The sequence below is a fragment of the Meriones unguiculatus genome, chromosome 20 (genome assembly GCF_030254825.1).
Source record: "Meriones unguiculatus strain TT.TT164.6M chromosome 20, Bangor_MerUng_6.1, whole genome shotgun sequence".
Taxonomy (NCBI): Eukaryota; Metazoa; Chordata; class Mammalia; order Rodentia; family Muridae; genus Meriones; species Meriones unguiculatus.
Window position 1 is genome coordinate 18,481,925 of NC_083367.1, and position 14,571 is coordinate 18,496,495.

The window sequence follows — 14,571 nt, forward strand, 5'->3', positions numbered from 1 at the left end:
TCATGTCGTTTAGCACAAAATTCTACCAGAATTTCAAAGAGTTAATACCAATATTTTTAAAATTATTCCACAAAATAGAACTGAAGAAATATTTTCCAATTTGTGTTATGAGACCACAGTTAACTTGATACCTAAACCACATAAAGATCAAATAAATAAAGAAAATAACATGCATGCAGAGGGTGGAGGGAGGGAGAGATTGGGACAGGACGGGGGAGGGAACCACAGGGGGATACAAAGTGAGTAAAGTGTAATTAATAAAGAAAAATAAAATAAATATAAAAAAGAAAATAACAGGCCTCTTTCTCCTATGAACATAGTTGCAAAACAAAAAACAAACAAACAAAAAAAAAACAGTCAATAAAATATTTGCAAATCCAATCCAAGAACACATCAAAAAGATCATCCAACCATGATAAAGTAGGCTTAATCTCAGAGATGCAGGGAAGGTTCAACATATGTAAATTGATAAAAGCAATCCACCATCCATGTTCTTTGGTTGGTGTTCAGTCTGCATGAGTCTCCAGGAGCCCAGGCTAGTTGGCTTTATAGGACATCTTGTGAAGTCTTGTGCAAGTATGGATTACAAGTTGTTTCTTCTCAACAATCTTGAAATATATATTGGTCTTTTTCTGGATAGTACATATTTGCCTTTTAACCTTCAGTATACGATCTAGCTACCCAGTGAATGATGAAAAACTTCCAAAAGTTAGAAAAAACATGTAAGCAGGTTGTATTAAAGAGAGAGCAGCACAGTTAATATGAAGCAAAAATAAATAAAAATAAAAAGCATTTCCATTGGGTTCTGTGTATTATCAGAAAAGCTATCAAGTAGTAAAAGGGTGCATTCTAGTCAAAGCATATTGTCTTTCCCTATGTTTGTGCATGCTTTCAACACAGCTAAAACTCATATTATAAATCTGACCCAATTTTAATTTGTATGTTTGGTATTTACATATTTTCATTTACAGACATGCAAAGCTCTTCTCCTGAGGGAATGAGAATTAAGGTGAGCCTGTGTCAAGGAAGGATTGTTTTCCACAGAGCTGAGGGAAATGCTGTGATCACCTAATTTTTCAGACAATAAAAACAAAAAGAGGTCTATGATGGAAGACAATAACAAAAACTACCAATACCCATGAAGCAGAAGAACTTAGGAAGAACTGCTTTTGCAAAGGAGATAAGAGAGCACAGGAAATCATCAGTGAGTACAATGTGTAGAGCAAGGTTTCATGCTGCTGCTCTCAGGCCAAGCAGCCTGGAGTGCTTTCAAAAACTGCTAATGCCCAAGTAAGACTCAGAATTAATTAAAAACAACACTGGCTTGTGTTCCTTATTTTTTATATTAATTTTGCAATGAGGTTCTAGTATGCATCCAATATAGACAGTGATCCAGAGCAAGCACAGATATTCATGAATATTTGTTTGCAAGAAACGATACTATCTTGTCTAATATCTATCGGAACATACAGTAGTTGATCAGACAACTAGACTAGTTTTTAAATGTTCAGCAAAGTGATGACTTCAACTTTTTTATCATTTAATCATTCATTTATTATTTATAACTATCTGTATATGTGTGTCATGTCTGTGTGTTCATGAAGGCCAAGAGATGGTGTTTGATCCCCTGCAGCTGGAGTTACATGTAGCTGTATGTTGCTGTCATGGGAGCCAAGAACCAAAATCCAGTCCCCAGGGAAAGCAACAAGCTGTCTCAAATACTAAGCCATCTTTCCAGCCCTTTAATTTAAAACTTAGTGTTATGGAAGAACTCACTCATTTTCTTCTAAATGCAGGTAGACATTTTTTGAGAATCAGAAGCAAAAAACAAAAACAAAATAACAAACAAACTTAAGAAAACCACAATTTGACATGCTTTAAGTCTTAACATTGAGTCTCTTCAGTTCCAATTCACATTTTTAATTTCTATCTTTTAACAGTTATTTCACTTTTAATTACATGTGTGTGTGTTTGTTTGTTTGTCTTTGTGTGTATGTATACATGTGTGGAGATTCCTGTAGCAGTCAGAAGAGGCCATCATATCCCTAGAGCTGGGCTTGCAGGCAATTCTGAGCTGTGTTGTGTGAGGGTGGAAATCCAAACTTAAAACCGCTGGATGAGAAATATATACCATTAGCCACTGAGCTATCCATCCAGCCATGCTGCAATTTCAAGATATATTGTATCTAAGTTTAAGTAGAAGGAAAAGTAGGATCCTATTGTACCTACAAATTGTTACTAAGGAGTTGAAGCATACTGTGCATTCCATTCCATCTTCATACCTGACAAGTGAAATCATGAGTGAATTAGCCTTCACAATTTGCCCATACTTTTTTTTACTATTCTACATAGTCTAAAATCCACTGCTACTAATATGTATAAATTTAGCAGATTCATATTTAAATATATAATCACATAATTAGGTAATGATTATGTTCATTTCCTCCGTAAGAGGTTCAAGTATATTTCCCTACTTTATTGGAAAACATTTTTTTCTTTTTCAAAATATTTAATTATTTTTTTTTATTAATTACAGTTTATTTACTTTGTATCCCAGCTGTAGCACCCTCCCTTATCTCCTCCAATGTGCCTCCTAAATTCCACTGATAGCGGAGGTCCACCTTCCATTCCCTCTGACCCTAGCCTATCAGGTTTCATCAGGACTGGCTGCATTGTCTTCCTCTGTGGCCGGTAAATGTGGTTCCCCGCTCAGGGAGAGGTGATCAGGGCCAGCCAATGAGTTCATGTCAGAAACAGTCCTTGTTCCCATTACTAGGTAACCCACTTGGAGACTGAGCTGCTACTGAGGGCTACATCTGTGCAGGGGTTCTAGGTTATCTCAATGCATGGCCCTCCACCTTCTTTCATAAGATTCCTTGCCCTCTGCCCAAAGTTTGTACCTGAGTCTCAGCATCTGCTTTGATACCCTGCTGGGTAGAGTCTTTCAGAGGCCTTCTATGGTAGGCTCCTGTCGTGTTCCTTGTTTTCTTCCTCTTCCAAGGTCCATTAACTTTGCCTTTCTGACTGAGGGTTGATCATCTTGCCCAGGGTCCTCCTTCTTCCTTAGGTTCTTAAGGTGTACAGATTTTAATATGTTTATTCTATATAATATGTCTAAAAGCAACTTATAAGTGAGTATATACCATGTGTGTCTTTGTGTTTCTGAGATACCCCACTCAGGAAGTTCTTTTTTAGTTTTCACCATTTACTCGCAAATTTAATGATTTCCTTGTTTTTAATTGCTAAGTAATAATTCTGTTGTGTAGATATACCACAATATATGTATCTATTCCTCAGCTGAAGGACATCTGGGTTGTTTCCAGATTCTGGCTACTACTAATAAAGCTGCTACAAACATGGTTGAGTAAATGTCCTTGTTTTATACTTAAGTATATTTTGGACATATGCCTAGGACTACTATAGCTGAGTAAGGTCTATTCCTAACTGTCTGAGAAAGCTCCAGATTGATTTCCAAATTGGTTGTAAAAGTTTACATTCCCACCAACAATGGAGGAGGGTTCCCCTTTCTCCACATCCTCTTCAACATGTGTTGTCACTTGAGTTTTTGATCTTAGACATTCTGATGGGTGTCAGGTGAAACTTCAGGGTTGTTTTGATTTGAATCTCCCTGATAACTGAGGATATTGAGCATTTCTTTAAGTGTTTCTGTGCCATTTGATATTCCTTTATTAAGAATTCTCTATTTAGCTCTGTATTACCTTTTTAAATTGGATTACTTGGTTTGTTGGTGTTTGATTTCTTTTTTCAGTTTTTAATTTATTTTTTATTAATTACAGATTATTGGCTTTGTATCCCAACACTAGTCCTCTCCTTCATTCCCTCCAAATCCTACACTTTCTCCCTCTCTTCTCCCATACCTCTACCCCAGTCCACTGAGAAGAGAGGTCTTCCACACCTGTCTTCTTTAGTAATTTATATATTTTGGATATTAGCCCTCTGTCAAATATAGGGTTGGTGAAGATCCTTTCCCACTCTGTAGGTTGTCATTTTGTTCTGATGGCAGTATCCTTTGCATTACAGAAACTTTTCACTTTCATGAGGTATCATTTATTCATTGTTTATCTTAGAGCCTGTGTTCTTGGTGTTCTGTTCAGAAAGTTGTCTCCTGTGCCACTGAGTTCAAGGCTCTTCCCCACTTTTTCTTCTAACACGATTAGTACGTCTGGTTTTATGTTGAGGTCTTTATTCCACTTGGACTTAATTTTGTGCAGGGTGCTGAAAATGGATCTATTTGCAATTTTGTATATGTAGAAAATCCAGTTAGACCACCACCATTAGCTGAAGATGCTATCTTTTTGTATGGTTTTGGCTTCTTTGTCAAAAATCATGTATCTGTAGGTCTGTTCATTTATTTCTGGGTCTTTTATTACTTTCCATTGATCCACCTTTCTGTTTCTATGCCAGTGCCAAGCAGTTTTTATTACTATTGCTCTGTAGTACAGCTTGAGATAAGGGAAGAAGAACCCTTCAGATGATCTATTGTTGTACAGTATTGTTTTAGCAATTCTGGGTTTTTTTTTCTCCACATGAAATTGAGAATTGTTCTTTCTGAAAAGAATTGTGTTGGTATTTTGATGGGAATTGCCTTGAATCTGTAGATTGCTTTTGGCAGGAAAGCCATTTTCACATGTAAATCCTATTGATCTGTGAGCATGGGAGATCTTTACATTTTTTGATATCTTCAATTTTTTTCTTTGGAGACTTGAAGTTTTTTTCAAACAGGTTTTCACTTGCTTGGATAGTTATAGCAAGATAATTCATGTTATTAGTGGCTATTATGAAGAGTGTTGTTTCCCTAATTTTCTTTCTCAGACCTTTTCCCTTTCATATACAGAACTACTGATTTTTTTAAGTTAATTTTGTATCCAGCCATTTTGCTGAAGCTGTTTATTAGCTGAAGGAGTTCTTTGGTTGAGTTTTGGGGGACACTCATGTATACTATCATATTATCTGCAAATAGAGATACTTTGACTTCTTTTTTTCCTGATTGGTATCCCCTTGATCTTCTTGAGTTGCCTTATTGCTCTAGCTAAGACTTTAAGAACTATGCTGAATAGAAACAGAGAGAGTGGGCAGCCTTGTCTTGTCCCTACTTTCAGTGGGTTTGATTTAAGTTTCTCTCCACTTATTTTGATGTTGGCTATAGGCTCATAGTATATTGTCTTTACTATGTTTAGGAATGTTCCTTGTATCTGTGATTTCTCTAAGACTTTAAATATGAATAGGTGTTGGGTTTTGTCAAATTCTTTGTCAACATCTAAGGAGATCATGTGATTTTTCTCTTTTAGTTTTTTTTTTTTTTAATAGGGTGGATTCCCTTGATGGATTCCATATATTAAACTACCCTCATATGCCTGGGATAAAGCGTACTTGGTCTGGTAGATGATGTCTTTTTTTTTTAATTTTTCATCAATTACACTTTATTCATTCTGCATCTCCCCATAAGCCCCTCCCTCCTCCCCTCCCGATCCCACCATCCCTTCTCCCTCTGCATGCATGCCACTCCCCAAGTCCACTGATAGGGGAGGTTCTCCTCTCCTTTCTGATCTTAGTCTATCAGTTCACATCAAAAGTGGCTGCATTGTCCTCTACTATGGCCTGGTAAGGCTGCTCCTCCCCCAGGGGGAGGTGACTAAAGAGCAGGCCAGTCAGTTAATGTCAGAGGCAGTCGCTCTTCACATTACTATGTAACCCAATTGGACTCTGAACTGCCCTGGGCTACATCTGTGCAGGGGTTCTGGGTTATCTCTATGAATAGTCCTTGGTTGGAGTATGAGTCTCTGGGAAGTTCCCTGTGTTCAAATTTTCTGGTTCTGTTGCTCTCTTTGTGGAGACCCTGTCCTCTCCAGCTCTTACTATTTCCCACTTCTTACATAAAATTTCATTCACTCTGCCCAACAGTTGCCGATCAGGCTCAGCATCTGCTTTGATAGTCTGTAGGGCAGAGGCTTTCAGAGGCCCTCTGTGGTAGGTTCCTAGATTTGTTTCGTGTTTTCTTCTTCTGATGTCCCTCCTCTTTGCCTTTCCGCATGGGGATTGGACATTTTAGTTAGGGTCCTCTCTCTTGCTTAGTTTCTTTAGATGTACAGGTTTTAGTGGGTTTGTCCTATGTTGTATGTCTATATGAGTGAGTAAATACCATGTGTGTCTTTTTGCTTCTGGGACAACTCACTCAGGATGATCCTTTCCAGATCCCACCATTTACCTGCAAATTTCATGATTTCCTTATTTTTCATTGCTGAGTAATATTCCATTGTGTAGATGTACCACAATTTCTGCATCCATTCTTCAGTTGAGGGGCATCTGGGTTGTTTCCAGCTACTGGCTATTACAAATAAAGCTGCTACAAACATGGTTGAGCAAATGTCCTTTTTGTGTACTTGAGCCTCTTTTGGATATATGCCCAGGAGTGGTATGGCTAGATCTTGAGGAAGCACTATTCCTAGTTGTCTGAGAAAGCGCCAGATTGATTTCCAGAGTGGTTGTACAAGTTTACATGCCCATCAGCAGTGGAGAAGGGTTCCCCTTTGTCCACAACCTCTCCAGCATGTGTTGTCACTTGAGTTTTTGATCTTGGCCATTCTCATGGGTGTAAGGTGAAATCTCAGGGTTGTTTTGATTTGCATTTCCCTAATGGCTAGTGAGGTTGAGCATTTCTTTAAGTGCTTCTCTGCCATTCGATATTCCTCTACAGAGAATTCTCTGTTTAGCTCTGTTCCCCATTTTTTAAGTGGATTACTTGGTTTGCTGCTTTTCAGCTTCTTTAGCTCTTTATATATACTGGATATGAGTCCTCTGTCAGATAAAGGGTTGGTGAAGATTTTTTTCCCAATCTGTAGGCGGTTGCTTTGTTTTGATGACGGTGTCCTTTGCCTTACAGAAGTTTTTCAGTTTCATGAGGTCCCATTTATTGATTGTTGCTCTTAGAGCCTGTGCTGTTGGTGTTCTGTTCAGGAAGTTTTCTCCTGTACCAATGAGTTCTAGGGTATTTCCCACTTTTTTTGAAGCCGATTTAATGTGTCTGGTTTTGTGTTGAGGTCTTTGATCCACTTGGACTTCAGTTTTGTGCAGGGTGATAAGTATGGATCTGTTTTCGTTTTTCTACATGTAGATATCCAGTTAGACCAGCACCATTTGTTGAAGATGCTATCTTTTTTCCACTGAATGGTTTTGGCATCTTTGTCAAAGATCAGGTGTCCATAAGTGTGTGGGTTTATTTCTGGGTCCTCTGTTCGATTCCATTGATCCACCATTCTGTTTCTATGCCAGTACCATGTAGTTTTTAAAACTGTTGCTCTATAGTACAACTTAAGATCAGGAATGGAGATACCTCCAGAAGATCTTTTATTGTAGAGGATTGTTTTAGCAATTCTGGGTTTCTTGTTATTCCATATGAAGTTGAGAATTTTTCTTTCCAGGTCTGTAAAGAATTGTGTTGGTAATTTGATGGGCATTGCATTGAATCTGTAGATTGCTTTTGGTAAGATGGCCATTTTTACTATGTTAATCTTGCCAAGCCATGAGCATGGGAGATCTTTCCATCTTCTCATATCTTCTTCTAATTCTTTCTTCAGAGACTTGAAAATTTTTTCATACATGTCTTTGACTTCCTTGGTTAGGGTTACCCCGAGGTTCCTTATGTCCTTTGTGGCTAATGTGAAGGGTGTTGTTTCCCTAATTTCTTTCTCAGCCCTTTTGTGTTTTGTATACAGGAGGGCTACTGATTTTTTTGAGTTAATTTTGTATCCGGCCACTTTGCTGAAGGTGTTTATCAGCTGTAGGAGTTCCCTGGTAGAGGTTTTGGGGTCACTCACGTATACTATCATATCATCTGCAAATAGTGATAATTTGACTTCTTCCTTTCCAATTTGTATCCCCTTGATCTCCTTCAACTGTCTTATTGCTCTAGCAAGGACTTCCAGCACTTTGTTGAAGAGATATGGAGAGAGTGGGCAGCCTTGTTTTGTCCCTGACTTTAGTGGGATTGCTTTAAGTTTCTCTCCGTTCAGTTTGATGTTGGCTATAGGCTTGCTGTATATCGCCTTTACTATGTTTAGATATGTGCCTTCTATCCTTGATCTCTCCAATACTTTAAACATGAATGGATGTTGGATTTTGTCAAAGGCTTTTTCAGCATCTAGGGAGATTATCATGTGGTTTTTTTCTTTCAGTTTGTTAATATGGTGGATCACATTGATGGATTTCCATATATTGAACCACCCCTGCATACCTGGGATGAAGCCTACTTGGTCATAGTGGATAATATCTTTAATGTGTTCTTGGATTCGGTTTGCAAGTATTTTATTAAGTATTTTTGCATCAATGTTCATAGGGGAGATTGGCCTGAAATTCTCTTTCTTTGTTGAGTCTTTGTGAGGTTTAGGTACCAAGGTGACTGTGGCTTCATAGAATGAGTTTGGTAATGCTCCTTCTGTTTCTATTTTGTGGAATAGTTTGAAGAGAATTGGTGTTAGCTCTTCTTTGAAGGTCTGGTAGAATTCTGCGCTGAAGCCATCTGGTCCTGGGCTTTTTTTGGATGGGAGACTTTTGATGACCGCTTCTATTTCTTTGGGGGATATAAGACTATTCAGTTGATTTACCTGGTCTTGATTCAGCTTTGGTAAGTCAACTCGATCAAGAAAATTGTCCATTTCATTTAGATTTTCAAATTTTGTGGCATATAGACTTTTGAAGTAAGTCCTAATGATTGTTTGGATTTCCTCAGTGTCTGTAGTTATATCCCCCTTTACATTTCTGATTTTGTTGATTTGGGTGGTGTCTCTCTGCCTTTTATTTAGCTTGGCTAAGGGTTTGTCGATCTTGTTGATTTTCTCAAAGAACCAGCTCTTGGTTTCATTGATTCTTTGAATTGTTTTATTTGTTTCCAATTGATTGATTTCAGCCCTGAGTTTGATTATTTCCAGCCCTCTACTCCTCTTTGGTGTGTCTGCTTCTTCTGTTTTCTAGGGTTTTTAAGTGAGCCATTAAGGTGCTTGAATGAGCTGTCTCAAATTTCTTCTTTTTTTAAATTTTTTTTATTTAATTTTTTTTTTATTTTTTTTATCAGTTACATTTTATTAACTCTGTATCCCAGCCGTGTCTCGATCCCTCATTCCCTCCCAGTCCCTCCCTCCCTCCCTCATCTCCACTGTGCCCCTTTCCAAGTCCACTGATAGGGGGGATCTCCTCCCCATTCATCTAATCCTGTTTTATCAGGTATCTTCAGGACTGGCTGCAAAGCCCTCCGCTGTGGCCTAACAGGACTGCTCCTCCCTTCGGGGGTGTGGAGACCAAAGAGCCAGTCATTGAGTTCCTGTTAGAAATAGTCCCTGTTCCCCTCACTTTGGGAAACCAATTGGTTACTGAGCTACCACAGGCTACATCTGAGTGGAGGTTCTAGGTTATATCCATACATGGTCCTTGGTTGAATGTCAGTCTCAGAAAAGACCCTGTGCCCAGATATATTTGGTCCTTGTGGAGCTCCTATCCTTTCCCCATCAGACTAACTCCCCTTCTTTCTTATGATTCCCTGTACTCTGCCAAAGGTTTGGTCATGAGTCTTTGCTTTGAAAACACTGCTAGTTAGAGTCTTTCAGATGCGCTCAGTAGACTCCTGTCATACGTTCAATGCACATCCCATCTGTCTTTCTAAACGAGGATTGATCATCTTACCCCATGTCCACTCAATTGATTATCTTTTTTAGGTGTATAGATTTCATTATGTTTATCATATCTTATAGGTCTATATAAGTGAGTATATCCCATGTTTGTCTTTCTCCTTCTGGTATATTTCACACAGAATGATCCTTTCTAGATCCCACCATTTGCCTGCAAATTTCATGATTTCCTCCTTTTTGATTGTTGAGTATTATTCCATTGTATAAAAATACCACAATTTCTGTACTCATTCCACCGTTGATGGACATCTGGGTTGTTTCCAGGTTCTGGCTATTACAAATAGAGCTGCTATAAACATGCATGGTATTGGCATAGAAACAGAAAGGAGGATCAATGGAACCGCATAGAAGACCCAGAAATAAATCCACACACCTATGAATACTCGATATTTGACAAAGAAGCCAATTCCATTCAATGGAAAAAAGACAGCATCTTCAACAAATGGTGCTGGACCAACTGGATATCTACATGCAGAAAAATGAAAATAGATCCATATTCATCACCCTGCACAAAATTAAAGTCAAAGTGGATCAAGGACCTCAACATAAAACCAGATACCCTAAATCAATTGGAATAAAAAGTGGGGAACAGCCTAGAACTCATTGGCACAGGAGACAACTTCCTGAACAGAACACCAACAGCACAGGCTCTAAGAGCAACAATAAATAAATGGGACCTCATGAAACTGAAAAGTTTCTGTAAAGCAAAGGATACCGTCATCAAATCAAATTTCTTCTTGAAGGCACTTAGTGCTGTGAACTTTCCATTATATGTTACTTGGCCTTTTTCCCTTGCAGCTTTTAGTATTTTTTCTTTGTTCTGTAAACTTATTGTTTTGATTATTATGTGGCGGGAGGATTTTCTTTTCTGGTCAAATTTGTTGGGTGTTCTGTAGGCCTCATGTATTCTAATTGGCCTCTCCTTTAGCTTGGGGAAATTTTCTTCAATGATTTTGTTGAAAATATTTTCTGGGCCTTGGAGAAGGGAATCTTCTTTTTCCTCTATACCTATTATTCTTAGGTTTTGTCTTTTCATATTGTCTTGCATTTCTTGGACGGTCTGTGTCAGGAATTTTTCGGATTTAACATTTTCTTTGACAGATACATCGATTTCTTCCGTTGTATCTTCTATACCTGAGATTCTTTCTTCCATCTCTTGTAGTCTGTTGGTTATGCTTACCTCTGTAGTTCCTGTTTTCTTCCCTAGATTCTTCCTTTCTATTATTTTCTCCATTTGTGTTTTCTTTAATTTTTCCAATTCTATCTTCAGGTCTTGAGTTGTTTTGTTTACTTCCTTCACCTGTCTGATTGTATTTTCCTGTTTTTCTTTTAGTTCCTTCAACTCTGTTTCTTTTATTTCATTCAGTGTTTTAAGCATTTCCTTTCTAAGGGCCATAAACTGTTTGGCTGCAGCTTCCTCTATTTCTTTACGGATGGCAATATTCTGTTTGAGTTTATCTTCCTCTATGTCTTTACGAATCTTATTTGTTTCCTCTGTTATCATCTTCATGAGTATAGTTTTTAGGTCATCTTCTTGGATTTCATTTATGCTGGGGTGTCCAGGGCTACTTGCCCCTGGGTAACTGGGTTCTGGAGATGCCTTATTGCTCTGTCTTTTGTTGCTTGAGCTTTTACGCTGGCCTCTACCCATTGTGCTACCTTAGGTGCTTGGGGTTATTTTCTGGTGGTTCCTGGGCATCCTGTGGTAGAGAGAATCCCCTTTGCAGAAAGCTGGTTTTTCCTGAAGGATGTCTTCTCAGCTTTTTGGGTATAGTCCTTGGATGGCTGGTGTTTTCTCAGGAGTTGCTGACCTCAGGGATATAGACCTGAGTGGTAACTGTGGTCTTTGTTAGTCGAGAGGGTTCTCCTCTCACCCAGGGAAGTCCTGAGGGCAGCTGCCCTGTTTCTGGGTTTCTTGTTGTAAATTTAATAATCAGCTGCTGTGACCCAGTTGGACATCAGGGGAACAGCAACTGTTTGTGCCTGTGTCTGGAGCACAGCTGAATGATGGCCCCACTCTGCTAGTCTGCTAGACTTTTTCTAGGGAAGGATTGGGTGATTTAAGTCAGAACAGTTTCCTTCCTTCCCTGTGGATTCTCTGGAGACACGGACTCCCAGTGTCTTTTTTGCCCTGGTGCACACTGCTCAGTGTCTGCCAGCTGGCTGGCCACAGAAACTGCCTGTGCCTGGAGCACAGTTGAGTGTTGGCGGCTCAGTCTCCGCCAGCTGTCTGGTGTGCAGAAACTGCCTGTGTCTGCCTTTGCGGCCTTTGGGAGCCTGGGTGCCTCCCTAAGCTGGGTAATTTTCCGGGGACCTTTTCAGGCTGGGGGTGTTGGCTGAGTGCTCTGAGATCAGACCAGCCGTTTCCCTCCCTGTGTGTTTGCACCGGACAGTGAAACTCATTCGCTGGTTCCCTGGTGCCCACAGTTCTATCTCAGGCGGTGAATCAGGCGTGCAGACAGGCAGGGCTCTGTGCCAGAGCCTGGGTCTCAGGCTCTGGCTCCAGGCTGGGTCCTGGGGTTCCAGTAGAACCCGAGTCTTTTCCAAGGGATGTCTGGGTGACCTAAGGTCTGTCCCAATCGTTTCCTGTATCCTGGGGTTATCTCTCGACTGAAAATTCCAGTCTCTGATAGTGTGGTGTACAAGGTTCAGTCTGGGACTATGACCAGAGACACTGGCTTGTGGCTCTGGGCTGGGGCTGGGGCTGGCGGCCAGCAGCCAAGTGTCTGGCGGAACCGGGATCTCTTCTGCGGTTTAGCCGGGTGAGTTAAAAGCTGATTGAATCCCCCACCGTGGGGTATCCTCTCACCTGGGAAACACAATGACTGTGTTTTATGGCCGCGAGTTCTGATTACTGGTCACTGTGCTGCTGCTGCTGCTGCTGCTCAGAATGAGAGTCCTCCCGGCGCTGCCATCTTGCCCCCCGCCCCGATGTCTTTTATTTGTTGAGTAGAGAGTTGTTTAGTTTCCATGTGTATGTAGGTTCTTTGTTATTTCTGTTGTTAAGGTCTACTTTTAGGCCTTGGTGGTCTGATAGGATAGAAGGGATTATTTTGATCTTCTTGTATCTGTTGAGGCTTACTTTTTAGCTTGAATATATGGTCAATTTTTGAGAATGTTCTATGAGGTGCTGAAAAGAAGATAAACTCTTTTGAGTTTGAGTGAAAAATTCTGTAGAAATCTATTAGGACCATTTGATTTTGGTTCTCTGTAAGTTTCATTATTTCCCTAGTTAGCCTCTGTCTGGATGATCTGTCCCTTGGTGAGAGTGGAATGTTGAAGTCTCCTACAGTTAAGGTGTTGCTATGTTTTTGCAATTTGAACTTTAGTAATGTTTCATTTACAAATGTAGGCGCTCTTGTATTTGAGGCATAGATGTTTAGGATTGTGCTGTCCTCCTCATAGAACTTTCCTTTGATAAGAATGAAGTTCCCCTCTTCACTTTTTTGATGAATTTTTGTTGAAAGTCTATTTTTTTAGATATTAGGATATCTAAAGCTATTACAGCTTGTTTTCTGGGTCTGTTTGCTTGAAAAATGTTTTTCCAGCCCTTTGCTAGGAGGTAGTCTTTATGTTTGCTGGACTGGTATGTTTTTTGGATGCAGCAGAATGTTGGATCAAGTTTCCACAACCATTCTGTTAGCCTGTATCTTTTTTTTTTAAGTTGAGTCCTTTGATGTTGATAGATAATAGTGACCAATGAATAGTAGTTACTTTTATTGTGGAGTTGGTGGTGTTACTCTGTTTCAATTTCTTTTAATTATTTGTTGTGAGTTATCTATATCCTATCTTTTCTTGGATGTAGTTGATTTTGTTGCTTTGGTGTTTTCCTTCTAGTATCTTCTGTAGGGCTGGGTTGCTGTGTAGATATTCTTTAAGTTTAGGTTTGTCATGGAATTTTTTTTTCTCCATATATGTTGATTGAAAGTTTTCCTGGGTATAATAGTCTGGGTTGGCATATGTGGTCTCTTAGAGTCTACATGACATCTACCTAGCCCTTCTGGCTTCCATAGTTTCTGTTGAGAAATCTGATGTGATTCTGATAGGTCTATCTTTATATGTTACTTGCCTTTTTCCCCTTGTTGCTTTTAACATATTTTCTTTTTTCTGTAGATTTCGTGTTTTGACTATGATCTATGATGTGACATGAGGAGGGTTTTTTTTTTTTTTTCTGGTCTAGTCTATTTGGTGTTCTATAAGCCTCTTGTATATTAATAGACATCTTGTTCTTTAAGTTAGGAAAATTTTGTTCTATGATTTTCTTAAAAATATTTTCTGGACTTTGGAGCCTGGAATCATATTTTTCTTTTATTTCTATTATTCTTAGATTCTGTCTTTCAATGTTGTCTTTGATTTCTTGGATGTTTTGTTTTGGAACTTTTCCAATCTTATTTTTTCTTTGAGAGATGTAGCAATGTCTACAGCTATATCTTCAGCACCAGAGATTCTCTTTTCCATCTCTTATATTCTATTGATGATGCTTACCTTCATGGTTCCTTCTCTTTTCTCTTAAGATATCCAGCAATATAGTTTTCTCAATTTGTGTTTTCTTTATTGATTCTAATTGTTTTCATGTCTTGCAACATTTCCTTCATCTGTTTGAATGTGTATTCCTGTCTTTCCATGATGATCTCTATTTTGTTTGTTTGTTTGTTTGTTTGTTTGGTCTCTGTATGCCTCTACTTGTGCCTCTACCCATGCCTCTATTTATTTGGCTGTATATGCCTGTATTTCTTTGAGAGCTTTGTTACTTTCCTCTTTATGTGCCTCTAATAACAGGATAAGCATAGATTTGAGATCATTTTCCTGTGTTTCTGATGAATTAGCATATCCATGAATTATGGTGGTTGCTGGTTAAGCCATAATGTCCTGA